This window comes from Odocoileus virginianus, chromosome 30 (assembly GCF_023699985.2).
Source record: "Odocoileus virginianus isolate 20LAN1187 ecotype Illinois chromosome 30, Ovbor_1.2, whole genome shotgun sequence".
Taxonomy (NCBI): Eukaryota; Metazoa; Chordata; class Mammalia; order Artiodactyla; family Cervidae; genus Odocoileus; species Odocoileus virginianus.
The window spans coordinates 501,760-528,511 of NC_069703.1; the positions used below are offsets into that span (position 1 = coordinate 501,760).

Genomic DNA, 26,752 nt, shown 5'->3' on the forward strand with positions numbered 1-26,752 from the left:
CTCCATTTAAAAGAATGAAAGAAGAAGAAGAATGGCCTTAAATCCAGTGCTGTGAATTCAAAGGCCTCTTGGGGCAGGAAGATAATGCGCTTGTGGAGAAGCTATCTAACAGATAGCTTTTTTCTCTGGAAAGTTTTTCAGAAGAAGCTGCAAATCTAGATTTTTAAGAAAAAAATCTCCTGAATTTCAATTCTCAGTTCAGTCACTCAGTCATGTCCGACTCTTTGCGACCCCATGAATCGCAGCACGCCAGGCCTCCCTGTCCATCACCAACTCCTGGAGTTTGTTTACTCAAACTCATGTCCATCGAGTCGGTGATTCCATCCAGCCATCTCACCCTCTGTTGTCCCCTTCTTCTCCTGACCCCAATCCCTCCCAGCATCAGGGTCTTTTCCAATGAGTCAACTCTTTGCATGAGGTGACCAAAGTACTGGAGTTTCAGCTTCAGCTTCAGTCTTTCCAGTGAACATCCAGGACTGATCTCCTTTAGGATGGACTGGTTGGATCTCCTTGCAGTCCAAGGGACTCTAAAGAGCCTTCTCCAACACCACAGGTCAAAAGCATCAATTTTTCAGCTCTCAGCTTTCTTCACAGTCCAACTCTCACATCCATACATGACTACTGGAAAAACCATAGCCTTGACTAGATGGACCTTTGTTGGCAAAGTAATGTCTCTGCTTTTTAATATACTATCTAGGTTGGTCATAACTTTCTTCCAAGGAGTAAGCGTTTTTTAATTTCATTGCTGCAATCACCATCTGCAGTGATTTTGGAGCCCCCAAAATAAAGTCTGACACTGTTTCCACTGTTTCTCCATCTATTTGCCATTAAGTGATGGGACCAGATGCCATGATCTTAGTTTTATGAATGTTGAGCTTTAAGCAAACTTCTTCACTCTCCTCTTTCACTCTCATCAAGAGGCTTTTTAGTTCCTCTTCACTTTCTGCCATAAGGGTGGTGTCATCTACATATCTGAGGTTATTGATATTTCTCCCAGCAATCTTGATTCCAGCTTGTGCTTCATCCATCCTGGCATTTCACATGATGTACTCTGCATATAAGTTAAATAAGCAGGGTGGCAATATACAGCCTTGATGTACTCCTTTCCCTATTTGGAACCAGTCTGTTGTTTCATGTCCAGTTGGACATGCTTCTTGACCTGCATACAGATTTTTCAGGAGGCAGGTCAGGTGGTCTAGTATTCCATCTCTTTAAGAATTTTCCACAGTTTTTTGTGATCCACACAGTCTAAGGCTTTGGCATAGTCAATAAAGCAGAAATAGATGTTTTTCTGGAACTCTCTTGCTTTTTTGATGATCCAACAGACATTGGCAATTTGATCTCTGGTTCCTCTGCCTTTTCTAAAACCAGCTTGAACATCTGGAAGTTCATGATTCATGCATTGCTGAAGCCTGGCTTGGAGAATTTTGAGCATTACTTTACTAGCGTGTGAGATGAGAGCAACTGTGTGGTAGTTTGAGCATTCTTTGGCATTGCCTTTCTTTGGGATTGGAATGAAAACTGACCTTTTCCAGTCCTGTGGCCACTACTGAGTTTTCCAAATTTGCTGACCTATTAAGTACAGCACTTTCACAGCATCGTCTTTTAGGATTTGAAATAGCTTAACTGGAATTCCATCACTTCCACTAGCTTTGTTTGTAGTGATGCTTTCTAAGGCCCACTTGACCTCACATTCCAGGATGTCTGGCTCTAGGTGAGTCATCACCCCATCGTAATTATCTGGGTAGGCATAGTTTAAAAGTATAAACCTGCCCCCCCCCACTCGCAAAGGTACACCCCATAATACACAGTGCAGACTTAACACTGTTCTAACCAAATAACACTGCAGGTGTGAATGCTACTAATGTGCCACATTTCCTGGCCCTAGTCATTCTACACACAGGTACATTATCTACTGGGGGTCCCCCAAAAAGGAAGAGAAAGGGAAGAGGGAAGAAGAGGATAACCAAGGCAAAGACTACCCAATTTGGCAACATGGATGAATGGATTTTGGAAGACATGAAGTGAAATATCTACTTTCTCTCCCCTCTCGTTCATCAGGTTGTTCTTAAAAGAATGAAGTGGGGCTTCCCTGGTGGTCCAGTGGTTAGAATCTGCCTGCCAGTACAGGGGAGAGGTTCAATCCGCGGTCTGGGAAGATTCTGCATGCTACGGAGCAGCTAAGCCAGCACACCCCCGGCTCCCTTCAGCAAGAGAAAGCCCAAGTGCAGCGATGAAGATCCACCACCGCAGGGGAAAAGAAAAAAAAAAAAAAAGAATGAAGCAACAGATGCAGACTTAACTGGAGCAATAGTTTTGTATTTAGTTTCACCACCAAAATTTCAGACTAGTATTCCTCTCTGGATATCTGGAGATTATGACTTGTGATGATGAATCATTACAGTAAAAAACCTGTATCACATCTCCACCAGCTTGAAATTCCTTGCAACAAGAAAAAAAAAAAAAAACCGCTAAAGCAAATACCTGTGACAAAGATCAGATTTGTGAAAAGACTGTCAGCAGTTGGGTACAGCATTTTTTTCTTCCACGTGTAGAAATGACCAATTGTGCCGTCTAAAACAGAACTAAACTACATGAAACTAAACTAGGGCCGTCCCTCCCAGGTGGTGCTAGGTGCAAACACTCTACTGATAATGCCAGAGACTCAAGAGACACAGGTGCAAGTTCGATCCCTGGGTCAGGAAGATCCCCTGGAGGAGGGCAATCCACTCCATTATTCTTGCCTGGAAAATTCCATGGGCAGAACAGCCTGGTGGGCTACAGTATATCAAGTTGCAAAGAGTCGGACATGACTGAGTGACTAAGCACAAAGGCACACAAACTAAACTAGATGCCTCCATGGAAGGTGAACCTATATCTGTAGCTCCACTGGGTATGAAAGTAATGAACTCAGTCTTAAAAATGAAGGATTGCTATCTTCTTTCTCTTAAGAAATACTTGACTTCTCAAATCATTGCTGTTGAGCTGCAGTAAATGTATATCTTGTTTGGCTACTGCCTGCATTGATCTATCCGTGTGAACCACCGAGTTCCTTTCTAGTTTTACGCTATATTAGAGAAATGGTTGGGAGCGGGGAGTCTAATGCACTATTGAAAACACAGTTTTTAATGAAGAAGTGCAATTTTAAGGACAGCCAAATCTCTAAATCTTTCTAGTTAGTCACATTGTAAAGATTTTCTCTTCCTTCACCAAACTGAAGGCTACAACATTGAAAAAGCACCAGAGGGCACTAGTCTCACAGGGAAACCAACTCACAGACCCACTAAAGATGGAGGCTGCCTCTGAACTTATCTGTAAGTGTTCTTTCACATTTGAATGAGACAAGTATTCTCTAGGCTTTTGTCATTTGTGAGTAGATAACGACCTTGTTCCGGAGACATCACAAGCTTTACAGAATTAATATACTAGACCTACCAACTTCCTGTATGGCAAGTGTTGTTTTTTCAGTCACCAAGTTGTGACTCTTTTGTGACCCCATGGACTGTAGCCCGCCAGGCTCCTCTGTCCAAGGGATTTCCCAGGCAAGATGACTGGAGCGGGTTGCCATTTCCTTCTCCAGGGGATCTTCTTGACTCAGAGATCAAACCCGCAAGTCCTGCATGTGGGATTCTTGACCACTGAGCCGCCTGGGAAGCTCTCATGGCAGGTGGCAACTGTATTGGACAGTACTTCACACAAGGATAGATATGGAGGCAGAATGCGGGAGGAGGCAGGAGGGCAGATGGTGATGTGAACTTAGGTCAAAGAATTGTGGAGATTTATTCGTGTTTTTGCGTAATCTGCATACCTGAATGGTGACATTGTCAGGTTCATACCTAGATGAGATCTGAGCCAGGAATTTAGTCAAGTTTTAGATAAAATCTTTGTTTGCACTTGACTTAAGCTTTTCAGGTTTACACAGAATGATACTGCCAAGAGATCAGGAATCTCTTACCTCCTTCCTAATGTTCACCATGTCACCCCACCCCACCCCAAGAAAACTATATTATCTAATTAAAGATGATATGCTTGCTCTGCAGATGCACCTTCAAGACAAATTCTTTGGCTGTCCCTTCCAGAAAAGGTGTTTCAAATTCTCTCTTTATGGAAATTCCAGCATCACTACTGCTTATTTGCTGATTCATTGGTTTTTCCAGAGAACTTTCCCTAATAATCCAATTCATTTGTCATATAAAAGCAAGGCCTCTGCATCTACTTCCTCATTTGCCACAAGGGGCAGGAAAATTCACAAGGAAATTTGGGTAGTAGTCATCTTTATCAAGTGTTGCTGTGACATAAAAGATTAATTACTAAAGATAACATTCATTCTCAAAGTACTAAGGTACATGGTGATGTATCCAAAGAGCCAGCTGGCTAGGCAAACTCCCTTTTAGATGGCATTCAGCCTGTAGATTTTCTCAGGGCAGAGAAGCTTGTCATGTTTGGCCATATCGGAAGCAGCCAGTTAACCAGATGTAACATGAAACTTTGACATATTACATAGCAGCAACTTCTACTCTAAGTGTGTCCTATCGCCCGCATGCTACAATACTGCCCCATTGTAAACAAGATGTCTGGCTTAATGGGGATAGCCTCTAAAAATATTTAAACTAAAACAGGCTGACATCATAAGGGAAGGCTATAGTCCTTGTGTTTGTATTTCTAACTTCCCATGCCATTCCCGAAGAAAGCCACTGGATGTTGCTTAATAATGATAACAATGGCTTACATACAGTGGTTGGCAAAGGGAGAACAAATGATTAGATCATCCAGGCAACTCATCTTTCCAGCCAAGGGCAGAATCCCCAGATAGGGGATCTAACATTTTTTTTAAGGCAGAGGGCCAAGTTGCAAGAACCACACCGACTTCGTTGTGCTGTCTTCTCTGGCAACAGACAGAGTGCCAGATCTTTTTTAGTTGGCTGCACTCATGCCTTACTTAAGTCCTTAAATGGGAGCTTCCAACTCAGTACTGCTCTTTTCTTTAGAGATAACCAATGGTGAAAGGTAATTAACTCTTGTAAAATGATGCCTGCACAAAACTCAAGGTCAGGTTACCACAGAGAACACCTTGACAGCACAAGACCAACAAGGGGAAAAGTCCTAGAGCCCTCCCATCTGGACGGGCTGTGGACTGTATTGTGTAAACTCCGGCTCAGAAAGGGCTATTGTTCCAGGCTTATTTATTCACCTGATTGGATTTAATCAATAGCCCAGCTGAAATGCTTGATTTGTCACTCCCTAGGCTTTGGTCTTTTTATGAACTAAGGAGTCTACCTTCTTTCCAAGTATATTTTCTTCTTAGAGTCAAATACATATATGGCTAATTCAGATTCTCAAAATGTTATTTCATAATATCTGGAGGTGAGAGGCTGGGACTATCCAGACTGGCTGTCAGATTCACACTCCAATTTTGGCTTTGTTGTGAAGAACACAGTAATCTCAGTCGAGCAAGGTTTTATACCTCAGAGTCACCCATGCTTTTAGACTCATGGTGGGACCCAGGATGTTGAGTCAGGGCACTCAATCTCTCTGGCTGCCTCTTTCTTTGAGAAGGTGAGTGGTAAGGACCATGTGAGCCTGGAACTCTCAGTGGTCTCCTCCCCTGTCTGTAGAAGATGTTATTCAACAAAGCCAATAGGTGTCTCTGGATCTAGTTGTATCTAAAGCCCTAGACCATTGGACTTCCCAGTGAACCTGGGAAATGAATACCCCCTTTTCTCCCTTAAGCAACTTGGAATTGAATTGCTATTAGAAGCAACATGATTGGTAGAAAAAACCATCAAGATAGTACCACATTATGGACTAGAAATAAGGACAGAAAGCCCCAGAAAGATAACAGGAGACTGACAGTAGATTATTTATAAAGAAGCTGTATTCAGTCTTACAATGAGTATGACTTACTTCACAGCGAACTTGCTGAATTGGTTGAAGCTTTGCAGGATTACATCTGTTATGCTTTAACGTTTCATGGAGGACTGAGGAAGTGCCAGCATACTGGGAAAAGAGCCAACATAAAATGGTTGTGTAATAAAAGGGAAAAAGGTTTAGTTTGGAAAATTAAAGACCTGTAAGCTCAACTTTTATAGCAAGGGAAAAAACTGCCACAGTGAATAATGTGACTAGAACAAGATATTGACTTTACATGAATTATATTTCCCTTAGACAAATCTAGTATTTTAATCTATTGACAAATGATAGGTAAATTATATCTGTATCTTACTACAGGGACCAGTGGTACACAGCCAAGCTGAAGAAGCTATGACAAGACTGGGTCACAAGGTGGGAGTAAGGGGGGATATAGACCACAGCTAGGGACATATTTTGTTCCAGGATCTAAAGCCAAGGGGATTAAGATTATATAAGATGTTGTGCCTTTTTTCTGTTTCTTAAAAAAATTGAATTTCCGACCAAGGACCTATGAAGACTGTTCAGTTCCTCCTAGACCCTTTGCCCATCGTTCAGAGAGCAGTCATTAGATAAGAGCTTTGTGCAGTACTTATTTATTAATTCTTCATTCATTCACTCACCAAACACTTATTAAATGAGATGTAAAGAAAATAAAAATGATGAACAGTTGGTTAAGTTTTTTCCCATTGAGAAATATGTGTCTGAGAGCATTTTGATTATGATCTAATCATTACTGGCTTTTCTATTAAAAATTATCAAAAGAATAACAACAATTGAGATGCAACTACTTCCTGAAGTACTTTTAAGATTTGGTGTAAACTAGGACAAGAATTCAAAGAAAAAAAACCTTTTTAAAATTTCATTTTTAATTGAAGTTTAATTGCTTTACAGCATTGTGTTGATTTCTGCGGTACAGCAACATAAACGGCCCATAGGCGTACATTCGTCCTCTCCCTCAGGAACCCCCCTCCGACCTCCCACCCCATCCCACCCCTCTAAGTTGTTAGCTCCGTTTTGCTTTCCCTGAGTCATACAGCAAATTCCCATTGGCTTTTTAAATTATGACTTGGCTTCATTTTGACTTCTTTAAGTTTAGAGTGTCATTCGAGTCTGGTCTATAGACCCTAGATTTCTGACTTTTTAACTTACTGCTTTATAATAATAATTTTTATAGTTTCTATATATTGCAAGCCAGTGCCCTGCTCTTACCAACTAGAAGTGCTGTTTATCTGCAACTTTGTTTTTGTCATGGTCAGAGGTAAAACCAATATGAAGCAAAACATATGGAGAAAAGATTATTTCAGTCTTTCCACTGTTTGTTTCTATTTTTACTTCCCTTGTAAATTAGTAAAATGTTATTCTTGAAAGGATGTTTCTACATCACTCCCACTTTCTGTGACTTTCCATTATTGTATATGTTCTTTTGTAAAATAGCTCATTAAATAAGCTTCATTTAAAAAATGTGACAAGCTTCTATATCTTAAATGAACTCTCACTTTTCACTTAAGAACTTAATGTAAAACACCCAATTTGAATATATTTTAAGCAGTTACTATGTAATTTCTTTTTTTTTATTTTATTTTTTCATTTATTTTTATTAGTTGAAAGCCAATTACTTTACAATATTGTAGTGGTTTTTGCCATACATTGACATGAATCAGCCATGGATTTACATGTGTTCCCCATCCTGATCCCCCCTCCTGCCTCCCTCCCCATCCCATCCCTCTGGGTCATCCCAGTGCACCAGCCCCAAGCACTTGTCTCATGCATCCAACCTGGACTGGTGATCTGTTTCACCCTTGATAGTATACTTGTTTCAGTGCTATTCTCTCAGAACATCCCACCCTCGCCTTCTCCCACAGAGTCCCAAAGTCTGTTCTGTACATATGTGTCTCTTTTTCTATTTTGCATTTAGGGTTATCATTACCATCTTTTTAAATTCCATATATATGCATTAGTATACTCTATTAGTCTTTATCTTTCTGGCTTACTTCACTCTGTATAATGGGCTCCAGTTTCACCCATCTCATTAGAACTGATTCAAATGAATTCTTTTTAATGGCTGAGTAATATTCCATTGTGTATATGTACCATAGCTTCCTTATCCATTCATCTGCTGATGGGCATCTAGGTTGCTTCCATGTCCTGGCTATTATAAACAGTGCTGCGATGAACATTGGGGTGCATGTGTCTCTTTCAGATCTGGTTTCCTCAGTGTGTATGCCCAGGAGTGGGATTGCTGGGTCATATGGCAGTTCTATTTTCAGTTTTTTAAGGAATCTCCACACTGTTCTCCATAGTGGCTTTACTAGTTTGCATTCCCACCAGCAGTGTAAGAGGGTTCCCTTGTCTCCACACCCTCTCCAGCATATTGCTTGTAGACTTTTGGATAGCAGCCATCCTGACTGGCATGTAATGGTACCTCGTTGTGGTTTTGATTTGCATTTCTATGATAATGAGTGATGTTGAGCATCTTTTCATGTGTTTGTTAGCCATCTGTATGTCTTCTTTGGAGAAATGTCTGTTTAGTTCTTTGGCCCATTTTTTGATTGGGTCATTTACTTTTCTGGAATTGAGCTTCAGGAGTTGCTTGTATGTTTTTGAGATTAATCCTTTGTCTGTTGCTTCATTTGCTATTATTTTCTCCCATTCTGAGTGCTGTCTTTTCACCTTGTTTATAGTTTCCTTTGTTGTGCAAAAACTTTTAAGTTTCACTAGGTCCCATTTGTTTATTTTTGCTTTTATTTCCAATATTCTGGGAGGTGGGTCATAGAGGATCCTGCTGTGATTTATGTTGGAGAGTGTTTTGCCTATATTCTCCTCTAGGAGTTTTATAGTTTCTGGTCTTACATTTAGATCTTTAATCCATTTTGAGTTTATTTTTGTGTATGGTGTTAGAAGGTGTTCTAGTTTCACTCATTTACAAGTGGTTGACCAGTTTTCCCAGCACCACTTGTTAAAGAGGTTGTCTTTTTTCCATTGTATATCTTTGCTTCCTTTGTTGAAGATAAGGTGTCCATAGGTTCGTGGATTTATCTCTGGGCGTTCTATTCTGTTCCACTGATCTATATGTCTGTGTTTGTGCCAGTACTATACTGTCTTGATGACTGTGGCTTTGTAGTAGAGCCTGAAGTCAGGCATGTTGATTCAGCCAGTTCCATTCTTCTTTCTCAAGATTGCTTTGGCTATTCGAAGTTTTTTTGTATTTCCATACAAATTGTGAAATTATTTGTTCTAGTTCTGTGAAAAATACTGTTGGTAGCTTGATAGGGATTGCATTGAATCTATAGATTGCTTTGGGTAGTATAGCCATTTTGACAATATTGATTCTTCCAATCCATGAACACGGTATATTTCTCCATCTGTTTGTGTCCTCTTTGATTTCTTTCATCAGTGTTTTATAGTTTTCTATGTATAGGTCTTTCGTTTCTTTAGGTAGATATACTCCTAAGTATACTATGTAATTTCCTTATGCCTGTATACCAATGTCTCTACAAGACGGGTCAGTGGATGGTTTATTTATTCATATATTAATTCAGTAAATTACTGAGAAGCAACATTGAACAATGAGTTGTAATAGGTTAAATCCAGATGAGACACCAACTTGTATAAAACTCATCAAGAGAGCCAGGGTTCAATGAATCTATGCAATGTCAAACAGCAGGTAAGTGGCCAAGTTGAGCCTTTAACCCAGCTCTGTTTGATGCCAATTCTTCTACACATGCAGATTCAAAAGTCATCTTCAGAGACTGGGGAGTAGAATTTGTGAGTGACAGTTCCAAGACATAGAAGCAGAGAAGTACAAGGACCTAGGTTCATCTGTAATACCTAGTTCCTGGCTGCATCACTTCAAAAGAAAACCATGGATTAAGGTATTATTAAAGCAAAGAATTGCATTAAATGACTTTTCAAATCATCTCTCGCCACCTTAAGTTCATTATCCATTACCAGATTTCCACTTCTCCATAAACATTTCAATTTCAAGAGTTAAGCTGAACAGTGTGGAGTTCTATCACATTTTTATTTTAAAAAAGTGTCTTTTACAGTGATGGGTGTCTATTTCCCCAAACACCAAAAGCAAACTTCAAATACCATTACCACTGACACCTCTTTCAAAGACAAATAGCAGCAACAAAACCCAGTAAAATTTGGCTCTCGCAGGTTTGACTTTTTTTTTTCATTCTTTTTTATTAGTTGGAGGCTAATTACTTTAAAATATTGTAGTGTCTTTTGTCATACATTGACATGAATCAGCCATGGATTTACATGTATTCCCCATCCCGATCCCCCCTCCCACCTCCCTCTCTACCCGATCCCTCTGGGTCTTCCCAGTGCACCAGGCCCGAGCACTTGCCTCATGCATCCAACCTGGAGGCTTGACGTTTAAGCCAGACCTGTGCTTGGTTTCCCAGGCCAAAGGCGGATGCAATTAGCTAGGTTTCAAGCACTTCACAGCACTGAAGAACAATGGAACAAAGAACTTCAAAATAAAAATCATGCATTTGGTAGAAAACAGCTCCAACTGGTGCTTGGTTTACTAACTAGGCATTCTGTCTGTTTCTCACATGCTCTGAACAAACACAGGAAGCCCCACCAGGTGTGGATGGAGAAACGTTTTCCCCTGTAGGACCAAAAAGAGTGACATCTGAAGGTGTTAGGATCACAATGATTTTGGACACCATCAAGAGTCAGGGCTTATAGGGGTTCTCATTTTTATAGCTTCACAGGGAGCCCTTTTCTTTCCCAGGAATCCTTTCCAGAGGGAGAGGCTGTAGAGAATTTTCCTGAATGTAATGAATGTCAGCACATTCCCTGCTAGACCACACATTCCATTCTTATCAAATGAAACTGACCTCTTTGCCCCAGCTTGTTCTCCTTGTTCATCACTGTGATTAATTTAAAGTTCTCAGTGATGCAGGTTTCTAGATGAATTGCACAGGTCATTTCAGATGGCAAATATGTACTTCTATCGTCTCCTTACCCTGTGGAGGTCATGCGCTGGCTCACAAGAATGAGGATTTTAAAAATAGTTGGCTTACATTCAAATCTGTATCCTATAAAACGCTCTGCCCAGACTAGCCCCTCTCCTTTCAGTTGGCAGAGATCCACCTATTCCTACTCGTTTTCTAATACCAAGTGACTCAAGTGGGAGTCATGACCAAAGTGAAACGTTTAGCACGTAGTTCAAGCTTTTTTTTTAAATGAAAGCATTTTTTTGGCCAATAGAAGCAAACAGGATTCATGAAAGTCAATAAGCCCCTGAGTCACGCTTAGCCATTAAAGATTTCCAAGTTCATCGGAACTGATACATGCTGCTGAGCTGCTTCTGGTGAACAAAATTCTTGTTCCATTCGCCATCACTGTCAAAGGGAACAAAGTATACAAAATAAAATCTGATCAGAAATTGCCCTTTGCATGTACATTTCTGCATCAGAACGATTCAACAATGACTGGATTTGGATTTCTGTACCCTTAAACTTTGTTAGAGTTTTCAAGGGGTCCAGGCTATGGAGAATGGGTTAGTTCATGTTTCCATCTTTTCCCTTTTTAAGATTTGGTCTTCTACTGAGGCACTTTAGGATTAAAAATAAAAACAAAAAAATTGTTCTCATGAACATCTAGGTAAACCAAATATCCACATGGAGGGCAAATGCTGATGAAGGCTAGGACTAAGGCAGTGACAACATGATTAGAGAGGGGGAAAGCCTCTCTAATGGAAATGACAAGATTGGTCATGGATGAGGACTAAGAAGTCAACAGAGGTTTCTAGTCTGGGAAACTAGGTTAATGGTGGCAGTTCCCTCTCTCTGCCCATTTCTCTCTCTCTTTCTCTGTTTGTGTCCTTTCTGTCTACCTATTTTCTTCAGGATGCTTCATCTCTGAGTCTCTCATTCTCTTGTTTGGTCAGCTTCTGTCTACATTCAAGCTCCACTTCCCTTTTTCTGCGGATCAACTTCTTCACCATCCACAATTGCTCGGCTTCCTGGTTGCTTCATATAACAAGTGTCTTTGACTTTCCATAACCCTCATTCAACCCCACAAAATTCTTTAATTTTCCATCCCAAGTTCCTTATAAAATTTGTTCTGTGTTTCTTTATTCAAATTTCCACCAAGCTCTAAACAGATGAGCTCTTCTTTCTACAATGGCTCAGAGAGCATTTTGGCCTGGTTGCCTATCAGAGTCAGCTGAAGTGCTTTCAAAAAACAAGTGTGCGGGCTATCCTGGGCCTATTGACTCAGAATATCTGGGGTTGGAAAGCACAGCATGTGTTTTAAAATCCTAGTGGTGATACTGATACCTAAATAGGCCTGAGACCGCTGCCATAGGTTATAGCTCATGGCGAAGACCTTGGGTCAGTTGAGTTCAGTTCAGTCACTTAGTTGTGTCCAACTCTTTGAAAGCCCATGGACTGCAGAATGCCAGGCTTCCCTGTTTATCACAAACTCCTGGAGCTTACTCAAATTTACATCTATTGAGTCGGTGATGGGATCCAAACATCTCATCCTCTGTTGTCCCCTTCTCCTCCCACATTCAATCTTTCCCAGCATCAAGGTCTTTTCCATGAGTCAGTTCTTCCCATCAGGTTACCAAAGTATTGGAGTTTCAGCTTCAACATCAGTCCTTCCAATGAATATTCAGGACTGATTTCCTTTAGGATGGATTGGTTGGATCTCCTTGCAGTCCAAGAGATTCTTAAGAGTCTTCTCCAACACCACAGTTGAAAAGCCTCAATTCTTTGATGCACAACTTTTGTTATAGATGGGGAGATGGTGGAAACAGTGTCAGACTTTGATTTAGGGGCTCCAAAATCACTGCAGATGGTGATTGCAGCAATGAAATTAAAAGACGCTTACTCCTTGGAAGGAAAGTTATGACCAACCTAGACAGCATATTAGAAAGCAGAGACATTACTTTGCTAACAAAGGTCCATCTAGTCAAGGCTATGGTTTTTCCAGTGGTCATGTATGGATGTGAGAGTTGGACTGTGAAGAAAGCTGAGCACTGGAAAAATTGATGCTTTTGACCTGTGGTGTTGGAGAAGACTCTTGAGAGTCCCTTGGACCGCAAGGAGATCCAACCAGTCCATCCTAAAGGAAATCAGTCCTGGGTGTTCATTGGAAGGACTGATGCTGAAGCTGAAACTCCAATACTTTAGTGACCTCATGCAAAGAGTTGACTCATTGGGAAAGACCTTGATACTGGGAGGGATTGGGGACAGGAGGAGAAGGGGACAACAGAGGATGAGATGGTTGGATGGAATCACCGACTTGATGGACATGGTTTTGAGTAAGCTCCAGGAGTTGGTGATGGACAGGGAAACCTGGCGTGCTGTGATTCATGGGATCACAAAGAGTTGAACACAACTGAGCAACTGAACTAAACTGAACTGAACTCTCACATCAATACATGACTACTGTAAAAACCATAACTTTGACTAGACACACCTTTGTTAGCAAAGTAATGTCTCTGCTTTTTAATATGCTGTCTAGGTTGGTCATAGCTTTCTTCCAAGAAGCAAGTGTCTTTAATTTCATGGCTGCAGTCACCATCTACAGTGATTTTGGAGCCCCCCAAAATAAACTCTCTCACTGTTTCCACTGTTTTCCCATCTATTTGCCATGAAGTGATGGGACTGGATGCCATGACCTTAGTTTTCTGAATGTTGAGTTTTAAGCAAACTTCTTCACTCTCCTCTTTCACTCTCATCAAGAGGCTCTTTAGTTCTTCTTTGCTTTCTGCCATAAGGGTGGTGTCATGGGCATATCTGAAGTTATTGATATTTCTCCCAGCAATCTTGATTCCAGCTTGTGCTTCATCCATCCTGGCATTTCGCATGATGTACTCTGCATATAAGTTAAATAAGCAGGGTGACAATATACAGCCTTGATGTACTCCTTTCCCTATTTGGAACCAGTCTGTTGTTCCATGTCCAGTTCTAACTGGACATGCTTCTTGACCTGCATACAGATTTTTCAGGAGGCAGGTCAGGTGGTCTGGTATTCCCATCTCTTTAAGAATTTTCCACAGTTTATTGTGATCCACACAGTCAAAGGCTTTGGTGTAGTCAATAAAGAAGAAGTAGATGTTTTTCTGGAACTCTCTTGCTTTTTTGATGATCCAACGGATGTTGGCAATTTGATCTCTGGTTCCTCTGCCTTTTCTAAATCCAGTGTAAACATCTGGAAGGTCACAGTTCACAAACCATTGAAGCCTGACTTGGAGAATCTTGAGCATTACTTTGTTAGCATGTGAGATGAGTGCAATGGTGTGGTGCTTTGAACATTCTTTGGCACTGCCTTTCTTTAGGGTTGGAATGAAAACTGACCTTTTCCAGTCCTGTGGCCACTGCTGAGTTTTCCAAATTTGCTGGCATATTGAGTGCATCACTTTAACGGCATCATCTTTTAGAATTTGAAATATCTCAGCTGGAATTCCATCCCCTCCACTAGCTTTGTTCCTAGTGATGCTTCCTAAGGCCCACTTGACTTCGCATTCCAGGATGTCTGGCTCCAGGTGAATCATCACATCATCATGGTTATCTGGGTCATGAAGATCTTTTTTGTACAGTTCTTCTGTGTATTCTTGCCACCTCTTCTTCATATCTTCTGCTTCTGTGAGGTCCATACCATTTCTGTCCTTAAGTGTGCCCATATTTGCATGAAGTGTTCCCTTGACACCTCTAACCTTCTTGAAGAGATTTCTAGTCTATCCCAATCTATAGTTTTCCTCTATTTCTTTGCATTACTCACTGAGGAAGGCTTTCTTGTCTCTCCTTGCTATTCTTTAGAACTCTGCATTCAAATGGGTGTATCTTTCCTTTTCTCCTTTGCCTTTAGCTTCTCTTCTTTTCTCAGCTATTTGTAAGGCCTCCTCAGACAACCATTTTACCTTCTTGCATTTCTTTTCCTTGGGGATGGTCTTGATCACTGCCTCCTGTACAATGTCACCAACCACCACCCATAGTTCCTCAGGCACTCTGTCTATCAGATCTAATCCCTTGAATCTATTTGTCGATTTGATTTAGGGCATACTTGAATGGTCTAGTGGTTTGCCCTACTTTATTCAATTTCAGTCTGAATTTGGCAATGAGTTCATGTTCTGAGCCAAGACTAAGCTCTTAGTGTTGTTTTGGCTGACTGTATAGACATTCACCATCTTTGGCTGCAAAGAATATAATCAATCTGATTTTGGTATTGATCATCTGGTGATGTCCATGTGTAGTCTTCTCTTGTGTTGTTGAAAGAGGGTGTTTGCTATGACCAGTGCATTCTCTTGGCAAAACTCTGTTAGTCTTTGCCCTGCTTCATTTTGTACTCCAAGGCCAAATTTGTGTGGTACTCCAAGTATCTTTTGACTTCCTACTTTTGCATTCCAGTCCCCTATAATGAAAAGGACATCTTTTGAGGGGTGTTAGTTCTAGAAGGTCTTGTAGGTCTTCACAGAACCATTCAACTTCAGCTTCGTCAGCATTGCTGTTTTGGGCATAGACTTGGATTATTGTGATATTGAATGGTTTGCCTTGGAAACAAACAGAGATCATGCTATTGTTTTTGAGATTACATCCACATACTGCATTTCGGAATCTTTTGTTGACTATGAGGGTTACTCCATTTCTTTTAAGGGATTCTTGCCCACAGCAGTAGATATAATGGTCATCTGAGTTAAATTCACCCATCCCAGTCCATTTTAGTTCACTGATTCCTAAAATGTCGATATTCACTCTTGCCATCTCCTGTTTGACCATTTCCAATTTACCTTGATTCATGGACCTAACTTTCCAGGTTCCCATGCAATATTGCTCTTTACAGCATCAGACTTTACTTCTACCACCAGTCATATCCACAACTAGGTGTTGTTTTTGCTTTGGCTCTGTCTCTTCATTTTTCTGGAGTTATTTCTCCATTCTTCTCCAGTAGCATATTGGGCACTTACTGACCTGGGGAGTTCATCTCCCAGTGTCCTATCTTTTTGTCTTTTCGTACTGTTCATGGGGTTCTCAAGGAAAGAACACTGAAGTAGCTTGCCATTCCTGTCCATCTTGGGTGGCCCTACATAGCATAGCTCATAGTTTCATTGAGTTAGACAAGGCTGTGGTTCATGTGATCAGTTTGATTAGTTTTCTGTGACTGTGGTTTTCATTTGTCTGCCTTCTTATGGAAAAGGATAAGAGGCTTATGGAAGCTTCCTGATGGGAGAGACTGACTGAGGGGGAAACTGGGTCTTGTTCTGACGGTGGGGCCATACTCAGTAAATCTTTAATCTAATTTTCTGTTGACGGTTGGTCTGTGCTCCCTCCCTGTTGTTTGACCCAAGGCTAAACTATGGTGGAGGCAATGAAGATAATGGCGACCTCCTTCAAAAGGTCCAGTGCATGCACTGCCCACTCGGTGCCCCCAGCCCTGCAGCAAGACACCACAGACCCACACTTCCAATGGTGACTCCTGGATACTCAGGGGCAAGTCTGGATCAGCCTCTTATGGGGTCACTGCTCCTTTCTCCTGGGTCCTGGTGCACACAGTGTTTTGTTTGTGCCCTCCAAGAGTCCGTTTCCACAGTTCTGTGTAAGTTCTGGAGGCCCTATTGTGGGGTTAATGGCAATGTTCTCCAAGAGGGCTTATGCCATACCCAGGTCTGCTGCACCCAGAGCCCCTGCCCCTGCAGCAGGCCACTGCTGACCCATGCCTCTGCAGGAGACACTCAAACACTCAAAGGCCACATCTGGCTCAGTCTCTGTGGGTTCTCTTGGTGCACACAAGGTTTTGTTTGAGTCTTCTGAGTGTCTCTGACAGGTATGGGGTTTGATTCTAAATGCAGTTTTGCCCCTCCTACCATCTTTTTGGGGCACCAGTAGGTGCCCAATATGCCCTTGGACATGGGGTATCTTTTTTTGGTGGGATCCAACATTCTCCTATTGATAGTTGTTCAGCAGCAAGTTGTAATTTTGGAGTTCTCACAGAAGATGAGTGCATGTCCTTCTACTCTACCATCTTGGATATCTGTGGGTCAAGTACTCATAATTAGTCCAGTTTCAACTGGGGAGGGGAAAGATAAGGGAGGAGCAGGGTGCACAAAACATGACCACCCAGGAGCTCTGAGTAGAGGGATCCTCTTGGAACCAGCTGTGGTCATTCAGGCACCATGATATATGTTTGCTACAGTAGTCTTGCAAGGGATAATATGTTAAAGCACACACTTACAGGGCCTTCTCAAGGGTTCCACGGTAGAGTACAGAGGAGGCTGTCTCTAGTCTAGATGGGAGGAGTAAGGGAAAAGCTTCCTGGAAAGGTGACACCTGAGCTAAGACCTGGGGGATCATTAGTGGTGAGTCTGGTGAAGACAATGAGAAACGGGACTGCAGGCAGAGATGCAGACAGCGTATTCAAAGCACAGGAGGAGGTTTGGGGGGCAGGATAGCAAGATGAGTTCACACTTTGGGCATCTTCTGCCACCCTTTCCCAAATTCATATCAGAAAACTCTTTAGTTTCTTTATTCTGAAAGTGATTTAAGTCTCCAACGGAACTTGGAAGGATAGTGAGAGATGAGGCTGGAGACTTATGCAGGGGCTGTCATGAGGCTTCATAACTTCAGTTAATTAAAATAGTAGTTATCATAGTAGAAGAGTAGTTACTATTTATTAAATAGCTACATACCAGACACTTGATGTGCGGTATTTCATTTAACCCTCACAGAATCCAAAAAGTCAGTATTATTACACTCATGTACACACAAAGCAACAGAGACTCATGTAGCTTAAATTTACTTGTCACAGTAAGAAAGCTATGAAACAGCAGGGCTGGATTTTGAATCTAATCATTCAAGTTTTCAGCCTTAACACTTAAAAAAAAAAAAATAGCAGGAGGGTGGGGGGATGCTATATTTGGAAATGAAGAAAAAAGAAACATTTATGTGGCTTAAGATATTGCTTGTTGGAATTATTTCAGCACTCAAAGTGGTTTAAAGTATTCATGATCATATCTTTACAGGTAAATGTTATAAATATTTTATATCTTCTATTTTTGTTCTTTTCAAACATTTTAGCAAACAAACAAACAAAAGAAAGTATTTTCATGAAGCAGAACTTGGTGTAAATGCACAGAAGGTAAAGTACATGAAAAGGGAGTGTCTCAAGGTGCTTGGAGGTGGGAGGTTGATGAAGTGTCAGCATCCTTTGTTCTCTTCTCTCAGCCATTTCCCCCAAACTCAGGGACTCTATGGCTCTCATCTACAGCCTTAAATAATATTTAGAATCTTAAACATTTGTTTACATACCGTTCAAGCAAATGGACCCAGGAAATAGAGAAATGCCATGTGTAAGTGACAGAGTTGTATGTTTGCCCAGGTGGAAGTCTGTGGCCATGCAGGAGGGCCCTGGTCACCCAGGGGACCCACTCCTGTGTTGTCATGGGTGCTCCTGTGACCTAGAGGAGGGCAGAACCAATCACAGACCTGGTTTAATGCTTACCATCAGGATAGCCACCTCCTTAGTGAGGTCCTGACTTTTGTTCTCAGAGTCATGGAAGAAAAAAGTGAGATTATACCTTATTTTGAGACTTATTTATTTACTTTTGGCAGTCTTTGTTGCTGCACGAACTTTTCTCTAGATGTGGTGAGCTGAAGCTGCTCTCTAGTTGCAGTGCATGGCAGTGGCATGTGGGATCTTCCAGAACCAGGGAGTGAACCTGTGTCTCCTGCATGGGCGGGTGGATTCTTTACTGCTGAGCCACCAGGGAAGCCCAGTCATACTTAACTTTAGATGGGAGATTGCCATAACTGTTTTTGGAAAAGTTCCCAATTAGACACAGCAAATGATAAAGTCACCGAGGAACAATGCCCCATGGCCAGTGCTCTTTGTTTCAGGATTCTTCCCAAGGGCAGGGGCAGAAAGCATTATGAAGTAATTCACACCTGTCCTAACATGAATTGTTTTATTGCCAGCACAAGCCAGACTTAAATATCTGCTCCTCTTGGGAGGTAAGGAGGGTTTAAGCACAGAACATTGTGATGACCAGTGGCCTGCTTTGCTGGGATGGGAGAGGCTCTGAGGAAGTGGGATTTTTAGTAGTGAAACCAAGGGAGTCCTAGGAAAACCAAAACAAATTGAATCAACTTACCACATCTCAACCCATCACAAAACTTCAGAGTAACTTGCTACAGTTAGGGCCAGATCCTTTGGAGTTCCAGAGGCACAAATCAGATCCTCAACCTTACCGAACATCAAAAACATTTTTAAATTGAATAAAGTAGGGCAAACCACTAGACCATTCAAGTATGCCCTAAATCAAATTGACAAATAGATTCAAGGGATTAGATCTGATAGACAGAGTGCCTGAAGAACTATGGATGGTTGTTGGTGACATTGTACAGGAGGCAGTGATCAAGACCATCCCCAAGAAAAAGAAATGCAAGAAGGTAAAATGGTTGTCTGAGGAGGCCTTACAAATAGCTGAGAAAAGAAGAGAAGCTAAAGGCAAAGGAGAAAAGGAAAGATACACCCATTTGAATGCAGAGTTCTAAAGAATAGCAAGGAGAGACAAGAAAGCCTTCCTCAGTGAGTAATGCAAAGAAATAGAGGAAAACTATAGATTGGGATAGACTAGAAATCTCTTCAAGAAGGTTAGAGGTGTCAAGGGAACACTTCATGCAAATATGGGCACACTTAAGGGCAGAAATTGTATGGACCTCACAGAAGCAGAAGATATGAAGAAGAGGTGGCAAGAATACACAGAATAACTGTACAAAAAAGATCTTCATGACCCAGATAACCATGATGATGTGATGACTCACCTGGAGCCAGACATCCTGGAATGCGAAGTCAAGTGGGCCTTAGGAAGCATCACTATGAACAAAGCTAGTGGAGGGGATGGAATTCCAGCTGAGCTATTTCAAATTCGAAAAGATGATGCTGTGAAAGTGTTGCACTCAATATGCCAGCAAATTTGGAAAACTCAGTAGTGGCCACAGGACTGGAAAAGGTCAGTTTTCATTCCAACCCCAAAGAAAGGCAATGCCAAAGAATGTTCAAACCACCGCACCATTGCACTCATCTCACATGCTAGCAAAGTAATGCTCAAGATTCTCCAAGTCAGGCTTCAACGGTTTGTGAACTGTGACCTTCCAGATGTTTACACTGGATTTAGAAAAGGCAGAGGAACCAGAGATCAAATTGCCAACATCCGTTGGATCATCAAAAAAGCAAGAGACTTCCAGAAAAACATCTACTTCTGCTTTATTGACTACACCAAAGCCTTTGACTGTGTGGATCACAATAAACTGTGGAAAATTCTTAAAGAGATGGGAATACTAGACCACCTGACCTGCCTCCTGAAAAATCTGTATGCAGGTCAAGAAGCATGTCCAGTTAGAACTGGACATGGAACAACAGACTGGTTCCAAATAGGGAAAGGAGTACATCAAGGCTGTATCTTGTCACCCTGCTTATTTAACTTATATGCAGAATACATCATGCGAAATGCCAGGATGGATGAAGCACAAGCTGGAATCAAGATTGCTGGGAGAAATATCAATAACCTCAGATATGCCCATGACACCACCCTTATGGCAGAAAGCAAAGAAGAACTAAAGAGCCTCTTGATGAGAGTGAAAGAGGAGAGTGAAGAAGTTTGCTTAAAACTCAACATTCAGAAAACTAAGGTCATGGCATCCAGTCCCATCACCTCATGGCAAATAGATGGGTAAACAGTGGAAACAGTGAGAGAGTTTATTTTGGGGGGCTCCAAAATCACTGCAGATGGTGACTGCAGCCATGAAATTAAAGACACTTGATTCTTGGAAGAAAGCTATGACCAACCTAGACAGCATATTAAAAAGCAGAGACATTACTTTGCCAACAAAGGTGCATCTAGTCAAAGTTATGGTTTTTCTAGTAGTATTATATGGATGTGAGAGTTGGACTATAATGAAAGCTGAGCACTGAATTATTGATGCTTTTGAACGTGGTGTTGGGAAAGACTCTTGAGAGTCCCTTGGACTGCAAGGAGATCCAACAAATCCATCCTAAATTATATCAGTCCTGAATATTCATTGCAAAGACTGATGCTGAAGCTGAAACACCAAATGCCACCTGATGGGAAGAACTGATTCATTTGAAAAGACCCTGTTGCTGGGAAAGATTAAAGGCAGGAGGAGCAGGGGATGACAGAGAATGAGGTGGTTGGATGGCATGACAGATTTTATGGACATGAGTTTGAGTTAACTCTGGGAGTTTGTGATCGACAGGGAAGCCTGGGGTTCTGTAGTCCACAGGGTCACAAAGAGTCGGACATGACTGAATGACTGAACTGAACCACTTTACACCTTTGGCACAGGTCTTCCCAGGTGATGCAGTGGTAAAGAATCTGCCTGCAATGCAGGAGACATGAGTTCGATCCCTTGGTCAGGAGGATCCCCTGGAGGAGGGGATGGCAACCCACTCCAGTATTCTTGCCTGGGAAATTCCAAGGACAGAGGAGCCTGCTGGGCTACAATCCATGGGGTCACAAAGAGTTGAACATGGCTCAGTGCCTAAACAACAACAATACCCTCGGGGTAGCATGTGCGGGCTCTTCTTGCAATTCCTAGATCTAACGTTGGAATCAAGATGTCTCTTGATTCCCTGCTCTCCTGACATCGTCCCCTCCCCGCATCCCAGTGCTTCCTTAGTTACACTTTATCTAGACTTATTCTTTGGACTGGGTTCACAGGAAAACCCCAATTCTTCTTTTGATGAGGAGAAGCATCATGACAGTCTGTTAGTGAGAATGATGCTGGCAACATGATAGTTGTCCTTTCAGGCAGCCCAAAGAAGAGGAGAGGAGAGGTCTGTCAAGACTGCTTCCTTGGCCACTCAGACCTGATATCCTAACTTTATTATCCACAGGATAATGAGAATTTCTTACTGTTCCTGAAAGGGGAAATACAAGTCCAGTCTTTTGAGGTAATGGTCAGTTGTAATCTCTTAAAAGTCTTCTAGAAGGTTAATAAACCCAATTATAGCCCTTGCTGCTGCTCCCTGGGCAGCACTGACACTCATTGTTCATCCCCTCACCACCCATTCTGGATTTTCCTTACCCTTGATCAACATTTTGGTCTGGTTTGGCTGCTTGCCTGGTGTAGTGACACAGACCTTCAGTTCTGATGGGTTTCAGCCCTTAGTTGCCTGATTCTTATTAGATCACTTTTGATGTATTGCCCTTTAATAGATCTTTATTGGACACAGAAGAGCCAAGAGAAGCTTCTGTGAATACCCTGGGTTCTGGACATACTCCTCTCTGTAGCAGCAACCCTGGCTCCTCAAGGGAATCATCATCAATCATGCCTGCCAGTATAGTAACTCTTTTTTACCCACTTTTACCACTGGCTTGTGGAGCCCAGTGGTCAGGTGGCAGTTGGACCCTTGGTTCAATGGAAACCTTGGCCAAAGAGTTCCCACTCTGGGACTTAGAACATCTTAATTTAACAGAGACTAAGTTTGTGGGAGTGAGAAGCTCAAATTCTGCAAATGGGTCATTTAGAGTTGTGGTGGAACAGGGTCATATCTATATCACATATTTAATCTGTCTATCTATCAAATCAATTACACCATGAAGGATAGCATCCCAGCCCCACAAGGTTTTGTCCCTTTGCTGGTAACTTAGCTGAGATTTCAAAATGCCTTTCCACTGTTCTATCAAGTTAACTGCTTCCAAGTGACAGAATACATTTTAAAACTAATAAACTCTATAACTATGAGCCTGTTGCTGCACTTCAATTGCTGTAAAATGAGTCCTTTACTCTGAGGAAATGTCATATGTATAAAGTTAGTAGATTAGGTGTTATGGGGCTTCGTAGATGGTGATTTTGGAACAGACACTGTGTGCATGGAGAGCAAGCCCATCTCTAGAGTATCAATTTGATGGATCACTTCCCTCTCAAGGTAAAAGGGGTCTAATGTAACTGGCCTGCCACCAGCTGGTTAGCGGGTCTTTCCAAGATTGAAGCCATATCAAGGGATTAGTGTCAGTCTCTGATCCTGGCAGGTAGGGAATTCAGTAGCAGCAGAAGCTGGACTCAGCCTTCTTGAGGGCAAACCCATGTATTTTTGACCCATGCTTCCATGCTTTGTTTCCATTCTTGCCTCATTAGTTTCATGGCCCCATTGCATAAACACTGGATGACTCAGTAACAAGCTGATTGACATTCATTGTCTACTTGGTGTTGAGAGCTTTGTGTGAGATTGTCATTCTCTGGTAAGGCTTCCCTGGTGACTCAGACAATAAGGAATCTGCCAGAAATGCAGTATACTTGGCTTTGATACCTGAATCAGGAAGATCTCCTGAAGAAGGGAATGGATACCCCATTACAGTATAAGTATTAATATGTAATAACAGATCTGCAGGGCTTCCCAGGTGGTGCTAGAGGTAAAGAACCCACCTGCCAATACTGGAAATGTAAGAGGCCTGAATTCAGCCCCTGGGTCAGGAAGATCCCCTGGAGGAGAGCATGGCAACCCACTCCAGTATTCTTGCCTGGGAAATCCCATGGACAGAGGAGCTTGGTGGGCTATAGTTCATAGGGTCACAAAGAGTCAGGCATGACTAAAGTGACTTAGCACACATGCAACAGATTTGCATGCATTGTGTTCACTCTCATTAGTCTATGTATACGGAGTTTTGGTAGACATTGTTGTCTCAAGTCTTTTTCCTTCTCAGTACTAACCATTTGATTAAACCATTTCCCACTGCTCAGGAGTCAATACATATCCTTTCCTCACGCCACTTCTCGTTCAATGCAAAATGCTAACCAATGTATGGCTCTTAACTGTGCCCAATGGCAGGATTAACCCCTTTCAAGGTAATCATGAGCAGCAGCTCATCCCTGGCTGGATCCAGCATACAACACTCTGCCTTTTCTTTTTTTAATTGGAGGCTAATTACTTTACAATATTGTGGTGGTTTTTGCCATACATTCACATGAATCAACCATGGGTGTACATGTGTTCCCCATCCAGACCCTCCCTCACACCTCCCTCCCCATCCCATCTTTCAGGGTCATCCCAGTGCACCAGCCCTGAGCACCCTGCCTCATGCATCAAACCTGGACTGGCGATCTATCTCACATATGATAGTATACATGTTTCAATGCTATTCTCTCAAATATTCCCACCCTTGCCTTCTCCCATAGAGTCCAGCAGTCTGTTCTTTACATCTGTGTCTCTTTTGCTGTCTTGCATATAGGATCATCGTTACCATCTTTCTAAATTCCATATATATGTGTTAATACACTGTATTGGTGTTTTTCTTTCTGACTTACTTTGCGCTGTATAATAGGCTCCAGTTTCATCCACATCGTTAGAACTGATTCAAATGCATTCTTTTTAATAGCTGAGTAATATTCCATTGTGTATATGCACCACAGCTTTCTTATACATTCTACTGCTGATGGACATCTAGATTGCTTCCATGTTCTGGCTATTGTAACCAGTGCTGCAATGAACATTGAGGTACATGTGTCTCTTTCAATTCTGGTTTTCTCAGTGTGTATGCCCAGCAGTGGAATTGCTGAGTTGTATGGCGGTTCTATTTCCAGCTTTTTAAGGAATCTCCACTCTGTTCTCCAAAGTGGCTGTACTAGTTTGCATTCCCACCAACAGTGTAAGAGAGTTCCTTTTTCTCCACACCCTCTCCAGCATTTATTGTTTGTAGACTTTTTGATAGCAGCCATTCTGACCGGGGTGAGATGGTACCTCATTGTGGTTTTGATTTGCATATCTCTGATAATGAGTGATGTTGAGCATCTTTTCATGTGTTTGTTAGCCATTTGTATATCTTTTTTGGAGAAATGTTTGTTTAGTTCTTTGGTTCATTTTTTCATTGTATCGGTTATTTTTCTGGAATTGAGCTGCAGGAGCTGCTTGTGTATTTTTGAGGTTAAGCCTTTGTTAGTTGCTTCATTTGCTATTATTTTCTCCCATTCTGAAGGCTATCTTTTCACCTTGTTTATAGCTTCCTTCATTATGCAAAAGTTTTAAGTTTAATTAGGTCCCATTTGTTTATTTTTGCTTTTATTTCCATTACTCTGGGAGGTGGGTCATAGAGGATCTTGCTGTGATTTATGTCAGAGAGTGTTTTGCCTATGTTTTCCTCTAGGAGTTTTATGGTTTCTGGTCTTACATTTAGACCTTTAATACATTTTAAGTTCATTTTTGTGTGTGGTGTTAGAAAGTGTTCTAGTTTCATTCTTTTACAAGTGGTTGACCAGTTTTCCCAGCACCACTTGTTAAAGAGATTGTCTTTTCTTCAATGTATATTCTTGCCTCCTTTGTCAAAGATAAGGTGTCCCAACTTACTTACCCAGTCTACAGTGGATGGGCCTCTCTGGGTAGTTTGTAGCTTTTATCCTTTATTAAAGAAGTTGCCATAAACATTCTTGTACACCTCCCATGAACTCACTGGGTGTAGAATATTTATGTTCAGATTTCTTTTGTATTTTATGTAAAATGTATCTCATTTCTGATTACTAATGAGAATGGGCATCTTTTTATATTTATTGGCTCTTGTGAATTTCCCTTTGGAAATTACCTTTACATGTTTTTGCTAATTTCTGTCTGTATCTTTGTCATTTCTCTATGTTATAGGAGTGTGATATTTCTGATGCCAGTTCTTTTTTCTTTGTCAATGCCCCTCTTTATTGCATCTTGATGAACAGTGATTCTGAACTTTAATCTGTTAGTTTCTGTGTCTCATTCCCAAACTCCAATTCTAAATATGTTCAACTTCATTGTCTTCTTCAGCTTTTGATGTTTGGTTTCATGTTTAAATTCTCAATAAACCTGAAATTGACTTTTGTTTGTGACAGAGTATGACAAGTTTATTGATAATGATTTCAGATTCCACAATGCAACTAATCTTTAAATAAATAAATGTCCACTTGTTAATACTGGAAAAAAAAAAAAAACAAAGATAAGGTGTCCGTAAGTGTGTGGATTTATCTCTGGGCTTTCTATTTTGTTCCATTGATCTATATTTCTGTCTTTGTGCCAGTACCATAGTGTCTTGATGACTGTTGCTATGTAGTATAGCCTGAAGTCAGGCAGGTTGATTTCTCTAGTTCCATTCTTCTTTCTCAAGATTGTTTTGGCTATTTGAAATTTTTTTGTATTTCCATACAAATTGTGAAATTATTTGTTCTAATTCCCTGAAAAATACCGTTGGTAGCTTAATAGGGATTGCACTGAATCTATAGATTGCTTTGGGTAGTATTCTCATTTCCACTATATTGATTTTTCTGATCCATGAACATGGTGTATTTCTCCATCTATTTGTGTCATCTTTGTTTTCTTTCATCAGTGTTTTATAGTTTTCTATATATAGGTCTTTTGTTTCTTTAGGTAGATTTATTCCTATTTTATTCTTTTTGTTGCAATGGTGAATGGAATTGTTTCCTTAATTTCTCTTTCTGTTTTCTCATTGTTAGTGCATAGGAATGCAAGGGATTTCTGTGTGTTAATTTTATATCCTGCAACTTTATTGTTCATTAATTAGCTCTAGTAATTTTCTGATGGAGTCTTTAGGGTTTTCTATGTAGAGGATCATGTCATCTGCAAACAGTGAGAGTTTTACTTCTTCTTTTCTTATCTGGATTACTTTTATGTCCTTTTCTGCTCTTATTGCTGTGGCCAAGACTTCCAAAACTATGTTGAATAGTTGTGGTGAGAGTCGGCATCCTTGTCTTGTTCCTGACTTTAGGGGAAATACTTTCAATTTTTCACCATTGAGAATAATGTTTGCTGTGGGTTTATCATATATGGCTTTTATTATGTTGAGGTATGTTCCTTCTATGCCTGATTTCTGGAGGTTTTTTTT

The 26,752-nt window shown here is 41.1% G+C and overlaps 1 protein-coding gene across 3 annotated transcripts in view; it reads right to left on the bottom strand.

Moving 5' to 3' along the window:
* Window positions 1-18,298, bottom strand: part of STAT4 (signal transducer and activator of transcription 4) — a 135,600-nt gene extending 117,302 nt beyond the window's left edge. For 2 of the 3 annotated variants that reach the window (XM_070458467.1, XM_070458462.1), the window contains exons 1-2: window positions 18,183-18,298; window positions 5,905-5,997 (exon numbers count right to left, since the gene is read on the bottom strand). The gene's annotated coding sequence lies outside the window, so the exon portion shown is untranslated. The remainder of the gene's footprint in view (window positions 1-5,904; window positions 5,998-18,182) is intronic. The other variant, XM_070458465.1, reaches the window with a different exon arrangement.
* Window positions 18,299-26,752: the final 8,454 nt, after the last annotated feature.